A 13006-nucleotide genomic window follows, 5' to 3' on the forward strand; every position below is an offset into this window, starting at 1 on the left:
TCTCCTGTAGTTCACTAAGCTGGTTAGAAGTTGAAAAAATTTTCCTTGGAAAGGGTTAGCTAACATTGAAGAAATAAGCTTCACTTACTTAGAAAGTTCACTGTTTTAGAATTTCTCACTCTTTGTCTCTGTTAGGAAAAATCATCTAGGTCAGTTTGGGTCCAGTAATAGCCTCATTTCACCTGGAAGAACTTTGTGTAGGATTTTAAAGGCACCAGACTCTTATCATTGCAGTCTTTAACAAGAGAATGCAGTTAAGAGTAGCTGGGAAACTGTCTAACTCCACAAGGACCCATGTGGAGTGGGGAGGAGAGGGTTGGCAAGTGAGTGGGTGGGGCTGGATAGAAGCCTAGATGTAGAGTGAGAGGATTGTCTCGGCTTTGCAGAAGGGTCTGAGTTGGCCACAGCCATCAGACATAAATATCTGGATTTAGGGGGACTTTAGAATTCCAGCTCCTTTCCTTGCTAGCTGTGGATCTAGTGGAGGGCAGGTCATCTCATCTCTTTCAGCCTTAGTTTTTTCATTTGTAGAAAGAGAATAAATAACCTTAGTGAACAGATTTCTAGTGAGGATCAAATGAGATGACTTCTATAGTGAAAAGGCTTAATAAACTCTAAAGTACTACGTAAGTAGGGATAGTTGGGGACTGAAAAGCCTCAGTCAGAATCCAGGTATCTACTCATGGTGGCGCCTCTCTAAGGGTAGTCGCTACCCTGAACCTGCTGGAGATCCATTGTTTACCCTGAGGTGTACCCATCAAATGTGTATAGGCTCAGGGTGTGGCCAAACTAGTCTTTTATTCAGGGTTTATTCTAGGCTGAGGGAAGCTGTTGATAGAATCTGGATGCTGCTATTTGACTTTATTTCCGGCCCATACCCCCTTCCTTTTATTGGGTGTAACCACTTCCCCAGCCCCACCTGCAGACTTGAAATGGCTGACCAGATGGGTCTGGTCCCCACCTGTAATGGTGCATAACAAATTATCCCCAAACTTAGAGGCTTAAAATAGTAAACATTTATTATCTCATGGTTTCTGTGGGTTTGGAATGTGGGTGTCACTTAGCTGGGTGCCTCTGGCTTAAGGTCTCTCATGAGGTTGCATCAAATTGTTGGGCTGCGGCTGACGGTTCATTTGGGGGGAGAGCATTTGCAAGTTAATTTACATGTTTGCAGACCTTGGTCCCTTGCTACAGGGACCTTTCCATTGAGCTGCTTCATGACGTGGCAGTTGGTTTCCCCCAGGACAAGTGATCCAAGAGGGAATGCCGAAGATGGAAATGACAGTTTTTTTACTGCCTAATCTTGCAGTTGATGTTTCATGGCTTCTGCCATATTCTATTTGTTAGAAGCAAGTCAGTAAGTCTAGTCCATACTCAAGGTCACCTGCACAAGGGCATGAATACCAGAAGGATGGGATCACTGGGTCCATCTTAGAGGATGCCTGTGGTATCACCCTAGGGCCATCATCTTGGGAACAATGGCTTCTGGGTGCTATGCCCTCTTAGCTTTTCTTCGACTTCCTTTGCTTGTCTCCTAGAGTTTTGTGGAGTCTCTCTGTACTTCCTTTGATATTATGTCTTCTTGGTTCACGCATAACTTCTTTGCTTTGACATGTAGAGTTGGCATGGCCCCTTACTCTATATTCCTCCTATGTCTTAGGCCCAATCCTAAAGTAGCTTTTTATCCTAGGTTCTAGCCCTGCCTCTCACCTCCTTGTTTGATATCTTCAGTTCTGAAGCCCATTTTACATCTACTGACCTTGGAGCCTTTACTGCCCCAGCTTGGCCTCAGAGAGCTAGACTTACAAGTGGCATTGAATTGGGACTTATACAATGACAGATGGAAAACTCACTCTGACCTTTTAGGACATTGGTGTTAGGTGCCAGGACTTAACATCCTACTGTGTCAAAGCTGAAGGGCTTTTAAGGACTATCTCTCCCCAACTCCTCATTTTACATATGAGAGGAATAAACTTGCCAAAGGTCGTAGCCAAGGCTAGAATCTAATTATATCTGATTCTCCTTCACGTGCTGTTTCTACTCTGTTGTGGAGTCTTTCTACCCTAGTGCAGCCAGTTTGGATTGTTAGAGGTCTGAGACCTATACAGAGGAAAACCAGAAAGTGGTTCACAATGTTGTATTTTGTTTACAGAAATTGGGCTGGGCAGAATTGGGAGTATTCAAAAGTCAATGTCCAGCACTGCTTCTGAGGAGTTTCTCCGTACAGCTAGAGAGCTTTCACATAAGGCAAGGAAAGGAGCCAGTTATACCTGTGGCATTTGGTGACTAATATCTGCATTCTGTACCAGTCCCTTGGCATCTCAGTTCAGAGCAAGAGAAATCTCTGTCTCTTGGTATGTACAGAGCAGGCTCCCTGAAGGGGGAGCATCAGAGAGCTTTAGTGCATGTCTCACCATTGTTTGGCCCAGCTACTTTCATAATGTATGGACTTGGGGCCTCCACAGCCAGGGTAAATGTATCTAAAACTTTGTGTAGTTACTTGTGGCCACCTGGAAAGTGCCAAGGGCACTCTTTGGGCACTGAGAATTTGACAAAATCTTGCCTATGTTGGCGCAGCTTGCTGGGGCAAGCAGACTTGTGCAGAGATGGCTACAGCCCTGTAATGTTTGTCAGAGTGGAGCAGATTTATTTCATGAGAGGCTGCGCAAAGAAAAATCTCAAACCAGCCATCAGCGTTGTACTTTTGTTTTCTGCTGGGGAGCTTGGAATAGAGATGGTGTAGGCTCTGAAGACCTTCTGTGGGTGGTGGTCTCCTTCCTGACCTAGGGTTCTGGTCCCAGGACATTTTGCCTACTTCGTCTTCCTCTGTTCCTCTCTCTGTCTCTTGGCCCAGCCACACTTTTTCCTTTATCCTGGTCTGCAGGACACACCTTCTACTGCCTCTCTTTCACTTTCCCTTCTGCCCTTGTACTCTCTTCTCAGACTGCCCCTCCCTCTCCTCCTTTCTTCCTACCTAGCCTCTCAGTCCTCTGTGAAGTGTTCCTTGACGTTAGTGCTAGCCATGAGTTCCTTCTCATCTCTAATCAAGCTGGTAGCACTTGCTATCTGCAGTACTCTGTGCACTTCACACCCTGCTCATGCCTCTTAAAGCAAGAGATAGCCTGATGTAGAAGCAAGAGCGCTGGGCTCTGGCTTAAGTCCTTACTGGTTGTGTGACCCAAACTACTTGAGAAATGAGGTTAAAAGAGAGTTAATTTATACGAAAGGGTTGTATAGATTTTAAAGCCATTTTTTTTTGTTTTTGATTTTTTTGTTTTGTTTTGTTTTGTTTTGCATATTTTCCTCTCTCTTGAGGACAAGAGCCATGTCTGTTTTGTTGACCGTAGTACCTATCCTTAGTATCTATCACCATGCTGGTCAGAGAGTATGTGTCCAATAGACATTTGTTGAATAAATGAATGGATAACAATGAGTTGATCCTTGGGTTGAGTAGGCACGAAGGGAGAGTTCTGAGTAAACTGACATCAGTTTCTGTGAAAAGTTTAGACAAGAGTGCTCTGGGATGAGGGCTAGAATTCACATGGTGGGTTTTCTGAGGAGTTCTGTGAGCATTATTTCTTTGCAGACTAGTACTTTATCCCTATTTATTGAGCACCTATTGAAGCTGTGCTCAATGACAGCTATTAGTTACTCTGGGAGATGGTTTGGCCCTTGACTGTGGATAGCAGTTTTTATTTGCCACGTCAGTGGCTACCCTGAGCAGCTGGCTGTGGGGGGAGTGCATATGGGCTGCGCTCAGACAGGGCCAACAAGAGACCTGTGAACAAGGCTTCCTTGGGTCCTGCTATCCCTGTCTTTTGGTTCCACGTAGGTTTACCTCAGTTCAAACTTGAGGCAGCCACATGAACAGAATAACTTTAATTGCTTTTCTTAGCCTGCTTGTGGAATTGAGGAGGGAGACTTCTTTCCTGCTGGGCTTGTTGCATAGCAGGGAGGTAGGATAGTCTGGTGAAGATGACTGGCTTTTTAAATGTTATCTCTGATTCTGGAGCTCCCTGGGCCTCCGAGAATTCCAGCCTGAGCAGACATCACACCGGCTTTCCTTCAGGGCATTTGGGAAGGGCCTCTAGGGACACTTGGTGGAGGAAGCAGAGGTGTAAAAGAGACAGCTGTGCTGCCAGCATGGCCCAGTGAGGACACATCTGTCCCTTGCCTCTGTTAGCCACATACACTGAGCTCCTGGCTGCCTTGTGTGGAGTTCTGGCCTAGGTGATGATCAGAAATCTCACAGGCAGGGAGGCAGGCAAGCTTCCAAATCTCATATGCTTCTGAGTCTCTCTCTCCAGGGTGATTTGGTAGCTCTGCTCCTGCTCGGCCTCTCTGGGTTATCTCAGGCCTCTCAGGAAGCTCTCAGAACTCTCATCACTACAGTGTATGTTAAAACAAATGTGTCCATGTTTGCCAAGTTCCCAGAGCCAGCATCTAAAATGTAGTGGCCAGGGTGACGGGTGCCCTTCAGGTAGAATACATACACAGGTTAGAATGCAGTCCGTGTGTGTGTGTGTGTGTGTGTGTGTGTGTGTGTGTGTGCGCGCGCGTGTGCGCACGTGCGCATGGGTGTTGGCCGGGTAGCCAAGCTTGTGGAGGTTTGTTTCAAGTAACTTTTGCTGACAAGGGCAAAGTTCACTGGAACTCATACTTCATATTGCGGAAGAGATAAATATGTAATTAAGACAACTCAAATAACTTCAATGATAAGAATGATGATGATAGCTACTATTCATTGAGCACCTGTTGTGTTCTGGGCTCTGGGCTAAGTGTTTTACATCTGCACAATACTTAAAGGTGAATATTTTTCTCATTTTGTAGATAGGGAGACTGTAGCTCTGAGAATTTAAGTGATTTTCCCAAGGTTATTAAGCCAGGATTTGAATTTAGGTTTATCTGACCCAAAGGCCAATGATGTTTCTATTTTAGTTTAATAACTTGTGGGGAGGGGAAGAAACCGCTATATGAATTGAGATAGGTGCATTTGGATTTACAAATGTGTAGTTTCCCAGATGGTTAGTGGCATAAGTTTGTTCTGTCATCGAAGTGCCCTGGAAGAAACGGGATTAGGAATTTGGAGGTGAGGAAGGGAAGGAGAGGGTGTATTTCACTTATAAATCCTGAATGGGAATATCACCCTGGTGAAGTATACTGCTACCGAGTGGTGTGTATTCAGTCTGTATCTTCCCAAACTAGCATTATGGTTGAGATCTTCTGGATATAAGCTTTGGGACAAAGTCTGTATCTTTGTAGTCTTCTTTACTTCTTCAGGCAACATTTAACATGTATGTCATATGGTATATGACAGTTCCTGCCAGTAGAAGTACTGTGTATAATAGGGAAGTTAAGATATGCATTGATACTTTTCCTTATTATAATAAGAGCTCCTATTTATTGAGTACCTACTCTGTACTAGGACTGGGCTATATACTTTCAAGTACGGGATTTTGTTTAATCCTCACAATGGGTCCCCCATTTTATAGTTTATTGTGCAAGGTAATCCAGGTTCAGTGCCCTGTGAATGATACTGATGGTCCTTTTGGAAAGTGAGATAAAGGAAGCTTTGTGGAGGTGGGAGCAGCTTAGTGGCTCTTTGGGTACTTTAGGCAGAAATATAAGGTAGGTTGAGGCAAGCATTCCATGTGTAAAGGCATGGAGTGGAAAAAAGTAGTTTTTTTTTTTTTTTTTAAGGGGAGGTGCAGGTGAGTGAGGGAGAGAGAATCCCAGGAGGGGCAGAGAGAGAGAGAGAGAGAGAGAGAGAGGAGTGGGGTTCACCTGAAGTGGGGCTTGGTAGGACTCAGACTCATAAACCATGAGATCATGACCTGAGCCGAAGTCAGATGCTTAACGACTGAGCCACCCAGGTGCTCCAGAAAAAAGTAGTCTTTAGGGGACATTAGTTAGTCCAGATTGGCTGGAGAGTAGCATCTATGAAGGAGAGTACTATAAAATTAGGCATAAAAGATTGAGGAAAGATGAGGGAAGGCCTCAATGCCAGGCTAAAAAATTTAGACTTCACTTTGTAGTCAATAAGTTGTTCTTGCAGGTTTTGACCAAGGGAGGACATGACCTGAGCTTTGCTTCAGGAAGATTAATCTCACAGTGTGTACACAATGTACTGATAGGGGTGAGGTTGGACGCAGGGAGCCCAGATAGAGGAGACTTTGCAATTGTTCACGAGAAGGGATTAGGGTCTGCATTGTGGATGTAGAATCAATAGGACTTACAGTTCAGGGGGAGGGAGGGAAGGAAAGAGAAAAGTCAGAGGTATGTCCATGTTTTGAGTGTGGGTAATGAGGAGCCTGGTGGTGCCATTATCATAAAATATATGGCAGTCAGAAGGAGGGTCAGTGCTAGGGGGTGATGAATGACGGGGGTAGTTGACTCTTTCAAGTGCTGGGCAAGGCGCTACACTTCACAGTACTCCAGGAACCAAAGACTTCTTTTCTCTACACACTTGTTTCAGATCTGTCCATTTTATAGATGAACTCTCTGGTGCCTAAAGAAATAAAATGATTTGCCTAAGGTTACACAGTGACTCCTTGGTGGATTCCAAGTCTGAGAACCTAAGTTTCTTGTTTTTTAGCTATTAAGCATCCTACAAAGCTGGGCTTTCACTGTAGGAAAAGTAGAGAGTCTTGGAGATAGAAAAATCTGGGTTCAACTCCAGGCTTTGCCATTTTCTGCTTATAAAATCTTGAAAAGTTTCCCTTTTCTCTCTGAGCCTTAGTTTCCAAATTTGCAAAAAAAAAAAAAAAAAAGGAATATTAATCTCTACCTTATGGAGGCTACGGAAGATAAGATACTTAGTAAAACTCTTAAGTGCTGTGTGAGGGTACTATTCCAGGATAATGGCTGGGGTGGAGCCCATGTATATATTGAGTATTTTGGCCAAATAAGAGCAGACTTAAACTCACAGTTTTTCATGGAAGGTCTTCTTTCACTTTAGGCTGTCCTAGGCTGCCCACTTGTATTTGGGGCTTTCTGGTCTGGGAACGTGCCAAGTTTTCCATAGTCCTGTATCTCCACTTTTCTAGTGGGAAATAAATTTATTACTGAAAGAACACTGAGTGATCACATCCTCTCAGCTGTTCTTGGCCTGAGAGAAGATGAATACGACCCACTTTGCCCCAGGGTCTTCTGCCAACCTTCTGCTTCTGCTGGCTTAAGATGTTGGGGCAGACTGATAGCTGAATTTTAGGCTATGCTTTGGGAGAGACTCCTGCTAGACCAGGGTAAGCCCTGGGAACAGAGGTACTAGGGTGTAGCTACTGCTCAAAGCTAGTGCTTGGTGTCCTCTTGTGGTCAACTCTTTGGTTTAGTTTATATGTTCCCGAGTCCTCTTGAGAAGGGGGAGTAAGCTGCTTGTGTACTGTCAGGTAGCAGGTCTGTGGTTATGAAGCTCTCTGTCATGGAAGTGGGCCTGAAACTGGCCATCTTGTCTGATGTCACACACCCTCTGAGAGAGTAGAGGGAGAACGTGAGGTTTTCTGATTAATAAAATGGCTGCTTCTTGTTTTGTAGCTTTGTGTTAAAAAAATTTTTTTTTAATGTTTATTTAATTTTGAGAGAGAGAGAGACAGACAGAGCATAAGTAGGGGAAGGGCAGAGAGAGAGAAGGAGACAGAGAATCCAAAGCAGGCTCCAGGCTCTGAGCTGTTAGCACAGAGCCCGATGTGGGGCTCGAACTCACGAACTGGGAGATCATGCCCTGAGCTGAAGTCAGCCACTTAACCAACTGAGCCACTCAGGTGCCCCTTTGTATCTTTGTTTTAAAGTATTTTCTTTTCACTTATTTCCCTTGAACCTTTATTTCTTTTTCTTCCCTCTTCCTAGCTTGGTTCTCTTGAGTCTCCACAGTTTTCTTTATGGAATATGTACTTTAATAAAAAAGAACACCAGGGGCACCCAGGTGGCTCTGTTGGTTGAACATCTGACTCTTAATTTTGGCTCAGGTCATGATTTCACAGTTTGTGGGTTCAAGCCCCACATCATGCTCAGCGCTGTCAGCTTGGGATTCTCTCTCTCTGCCCCCCCCCCCCCCCAAATAAATAAATACAACTTAAAAAAAAAAAGAACACTAGACTAGGAATTAAGTAGTCATAATTGTCATAATTAACATGGGTTGTGATACTCTTGACCATTCTAGGCCTCTGTTTCCCCATACCAGGTATTTTGGGGTTAATAGACCCTATCTCACAAGGTTGATGTGTACAGATCTTATGAAATAATGTGACAAGTCTTACACAAATGTGAGCAACTTATTATTAGTTTTCCTTTGAATTGTCTGGTCATCTGTATAATTCCCGTCTCCTTACTACCCTATGTCCCCTAGGTTCTCACTTTTCCTTATGACCTTGCTTTTTCACTCTCAGTGACAACAGGAAAACTTGCAAGGGAGAAGAGCCAGAGCCTTTGGGAAACGTAAAGTTTGTTGTTTTTCAAGTGTAACATCTTGTCATTAACTTGAACTTTACCCCTTCATGCCTCAGTTTTCGTATTTGCCTCCTGGTTTACCATGTAGCTCAATTCTTTGGAGTCTTGAAGTCATTTCCATTTTGGAGAATCTCCTTTAAAATACAAGCATGACTGGGGTGAGGTTACCCCAGAACTGAGAATCAAAACTAGCCTTTGCTAGCTTTTTGGGTGTGGATCAGCTAGGGTATAGCTACTGGGAGAATGAGTCACAGTAGGACACTGGGGTGGAGGATTGGAGCCTGGCAAGAAGGCAGGGCTTAGTTTACTGATGCTGGAAGGGTGTCAGGGCCTCAGGGCATACTTGATACTGCCTCTCTCACAACCCACACCCAACTGCTCTTCCTGAGCTGAGTGAGTGCCTATACACTCAGCCAGGAGTTAGAGCTTGGTGAGGCCCGATTCCCCCAAGAATTCAGGGCTGGAAATTAGGGCACTTGAGCAGATCTAATTGGCTGAACCGGGTGAAGGGCAGAGGCTTTCCCTGGGGGCTCCTTTTAATCTCCTGTGGTTATAGACTTTTAAGGTTGGACTAATTAAAATGTTGGCAGCTGGACTCAATCCTTTCCTTGCACTAGTACCAGAAGTTGGCACAGGGCTGTCTTTGCGGGGAGCTGAGGAGTGGGTTTCCATTTCCTCATCTAACTAGATGCACAACCATGTGGTGTTTGTCCAGAATGGGTTGCCACATGTCTTGTGGTGGAGAGAGATATAGGCTGAGACCTGGATCCGGATATGCCTGGATTTGTTACTCTCTTGACTCCTGAGATGTCCTTTCAGGTTGACTCTCTGTTCTGTTAACCCCCAAAAGGCTTTGCTCTGTTAGCTGGAAAGTAATTTTCATTGTCTTGGGGCATCCCTCCCTGATGTGTGTTCCTGTTCTAACCAGAAAAAAGGGAGAAAGAAAGGATAGTTATCAATTCCCACCATGCACCAGGTTGGAGCTAGTGTTTTACACAGCTGTCTTTTGAAATGTACATCATGTCCATTTTACAGATGAAGAGATACTCATGAAAGGAAAATAATTTGCCTGATTGTCATTATAGCCTGTAAGCACCTGCACCAGAATTCAAATCCAGGTCTCTCCCAAAGCCGCTGGTTACCTTCCTAAAGAGGCACATATGATTTTATACCCTCCTATGCTTCCACGCTGAGCTGATTTCCTACCTCCAGAAAGACTTCTTCAGTTTCTGTAGTCACAATTATTTTCTTGGCCTGCATTTCCAGAGCCTTCTGCCCTCTCTCTAATCTGGCTAATATTCATGAGGCATGGATACAGACACACACACACACACACACACACACACACACACACACCCTTACCCATTTGACTACTACCACTTCTGCAAGGGGTGGCACTCAGGATGTGTTTGTTAGAGAACTGAATGAAGTTATAGTGTTAGAATTTTAGGCACTATGACAAACTGGTAAAGGGAAAGGTTTTGGGCAGTCTTGGCTAGATCTCTGAAACAGGCCAAGCCTGAGTCTGAGTCTTCTTGATTTGCTCAGAGTGTGCTATGTTCTACCAGATGCAGCAGAGCCTTTTACGTAGGATGTCTTCTGGGTTCCCGGAGTGTAGGCATCTGTTCCCTTCGGTAATTTTCTTTGGCATCTGGCTTTAGAGTTTGTTTCTTTCTTGTAGTTTCCTCGCAATGAATAAAGTTAGAACAACGCTACCTGGAGTAAGCAGAATGACAAAGCCCTCAGCCTGGCCCTTAGTTGCTGGAATATACCTGTTGGCTGTGAGAGGGGTGGGAGTAGGGGATGGAGGTATGGGGTTGGGTTATTTTTGCAAAGAACATACTCAGTTATTAACCTGCATTTGAGGCTTCTGCTTTCTGCAACCTTTACCTAATGGTATGTGTCACTTCAGAGGCTAAAGTCTTTCCTGAAACAGGCAAGCTTGTAAAAGCATTTTCATAAGTTGAATTATGTCTCTAATTTGAAAAAATTATAAAAGTAATTTCAGGGCTTTTTCTATACATATAGCATATATGCTTAGTGTTTCATACCAAAGGTCCTTTGGGGGATAAATGGCAAATTAGAACATAACAAAATACAATTAAAACACCTTTAATGGGAAAAGTAACAAGGTATTAGTAACAATCAAAAATAAATACCATGATAGGATGAAATGCAATGGTTTTTCTTTATCTCTTCTGTTTTGATAATATGGGAAACCTGAAATCGCTTATTCAAATAGAATGGTCTAGATAGTAACATGACATCCTTTTGTTTTCTCCAGTGTTGAGAATAGATTATAAGATGTTCTTAGGCGAAGGGGAGGAGAACGCACTCGGGACCAGGGAGAACTGTGCTTTAGCTCAGCTACAGTTCTCAGTTGTGTATAAGGACCCAAGAAACTAGTAACTAAACTTTCTGATGTCTGTTTGTATGTGAAATGGGAACAATATGTACCTTGTTTATGTTTATGAGGATTAAATAAAATAATGTACGTAAAGTGTTTTGTAAACTCTGAAGTTCTACTCATGTCAACTCATTGCCACCACTATAAGGAAGCCTTTGGTTTAAGCCTTTGGTTTAAGCCATAAGTGTGAAGAAGGATGTGGAACTGATGAATAAATAACAATGCTGTTTGGGCAGCCTCTGAGAGGAATTCTTGTGAGGTGAGGGCAAAGACCACATTCATTCTTTTAATACATACCTGTCAAGTCCTGCCTGGCAGAGGGGAAGAAATACAGAGATCTGTTATCTGCTTATTAAATATGTGGTGTGCTAAATATGGAGGCAGCTTTGTTCAGGAATGAAATCTCTGTAAAGACAGGGGTTCTCGCCTGTCTTATACACTGCTGTATATTCACCCAAGACTAGTGCGTGGCACATAGTAAGCTCTCAATAAGTAATTGTTGAAAGAATTTTGACAATTTTGGAATCAGGCAGACTAGGTTCATGTTTGGGCTCTGCCCTTTACCAGCCCCTTTCCTGATCAACTTGTCTGATCTTTCTGGTGCTCAGTTTCTTCATTTATAAAATGGGATGATGATTAGCTATCATACAGGACTATTGGGAGGATTAAAAACATTGAAAAATTTGGGGAGTGTGGGTGGCTCAGTCGATTAAGCATCTGACTCTTGAGTTTGGCTCATGTCATGATCTCATGGTTTGGAAGTTCGAGCCCTGCATCTGGCTCTGTGCTGACAGCACAGAGCCTGCTTGGGATTCTCTCTCTTCCTCTCTCTCTGCCCCTCCCCTGCTCCTGCTCTCTCTCTCTCTCTCTCTCAAAAATGAATAAACATTAAAAAAAATTTAAAAATTTAACAAATTTTGTAGAAATTCTAGTAAGTGCTCTATAAAAGATGATTTTCCCTTCCTGATTTACAAAGTGTGATGGAAGCACAGGGGCAAAAGCACATCTTCTTGGGGAAGCGTAGCCAGTGGCTTCAGACGTTTGGTGTGACCATATCTTCCTAATGCATAAGATGAGAGTTACTGGTGTTATTTCTTCACAAAAAGCATTCCCTGGGATTGAGCAAGGATGTTAGAATTAATATGTTTTGCTTCTCTGCATTTCCCATGGTCTTGGTGGGAAGGCTGGCTCTTATCTCTCAAGGCAAGGTAACTTTTGTGCTACAGGTTTATGCAGAGGCTGTTTGCAGAAAAAGCAGCTTCCACTGGAGAGTCTGGACTCACCTGATTTGGATTAGGCTTTTATAGCCAGCCATCACCCCCTCTGCCATGCCCCACCTCGATAATTGTTAGTTATAGCTTTGAAAGCGTGTACTCAGCTTGACTTCTGTTCTGGATCAGTTGTAAATTCTCCCAGGACTTGGAGCAGAGCATGTTTGCTTGGGTTAATCAGGTATTTATGAGTTGACCTTTACTAGTGAAAACCTAATTTTTTCCTCATGCCTGAGTGACTCCAGCAGGCTGAGGGCCTTGTTCTGAGACATTCCCGGGACCTTTGGAAATTGCCACAGGTTTGCCTTCTCTTGTCATACGTGCACAATGCCCGTGGGATCTATCTGCCCCTAGGTAAGGGTGCCCAGCATGCTCCCTTTTATCGTATGGTTTTAAGACACTGCAAATACCACTCTCCTGTCTTTCATCATCATTTTAGACTTCAGGGCTTTCTCTTCTGGTTTGGTTTCTTGGGAGAAATTGTCAGGCCATCAGGTAGAAAGGGCTTCTTGCTTGTGAATTGGAGCCACTTGGCAAGAAGTGGGTAAAGAGTATCTTCCCGGATGGGAGTGGTCAGGCACTGGGTAAGTTAGTTTGGGGGTTCAGTGAGCCTGCTGACTTCTAGAGTCAGCACGTGCCCTAGCTATGTCCTCAGTGCCCTCCTTCTGGAGCTGAGCATTGTCACAAGGGAGATCTCAAATGTGGGCCTGAGAAAAGGGAAAGGGAGGAGGGTTAAGGAAAGGAGATAAGGGAAGAAAAGGGAACTTTGCTGAGCTGATGCCTCCTGCTAGGTGCTTTAGATCAGTTATTTCCTTTAATCTTCACAACAAGCTTGTGAAGTTTACTGATGAGGGAAAGTGAAGCCCAGAGAGGGTAAGCAACT

The 13006-nt window shown here is 43.9% G+C and overlaps 1 protein-coding gene and 1 long non-coding RNA gene across 6 annotated transcripts in view; both read left to right on the forward strand.

The window, feature by feature from the left end:
• STIM1 (stromal interaction molecule 1) overlaps positions 1-13006 on the forward strand; it is a 185286-nt gene that overhangs the window by 8103 nt on the left and 164177 nt on the right. The gene's annotated exons all lie outside the window — the stretch shown is intronic.
• On the forward strand, positions 5791-6750 carry LOC123601235. The gene is made up of 2 exons (XR_006714025.1): positions 5791-6124; positions 6157-6750. It is a non-coding gene; the product is annotated as an uncharacterized LOC123601235 (long non-coding RNA).

The sequence above is a fragment of the Leopardus geoffroyi genome, chromosome D1 (assembly GCF_018350155.1).
Source record: "Leopardus geoffroyi isolate Oge1 chromosome D1, O.geoffroyi_Oge1_pat1.0, whole genome shotgun sequence".
NCBI classification, from domain to species: Eukaryota; Metazoa; Chordata; class Mammalia; order Carnivora; family Felidae; genus Leopardus; species Leopardus geoffroyi.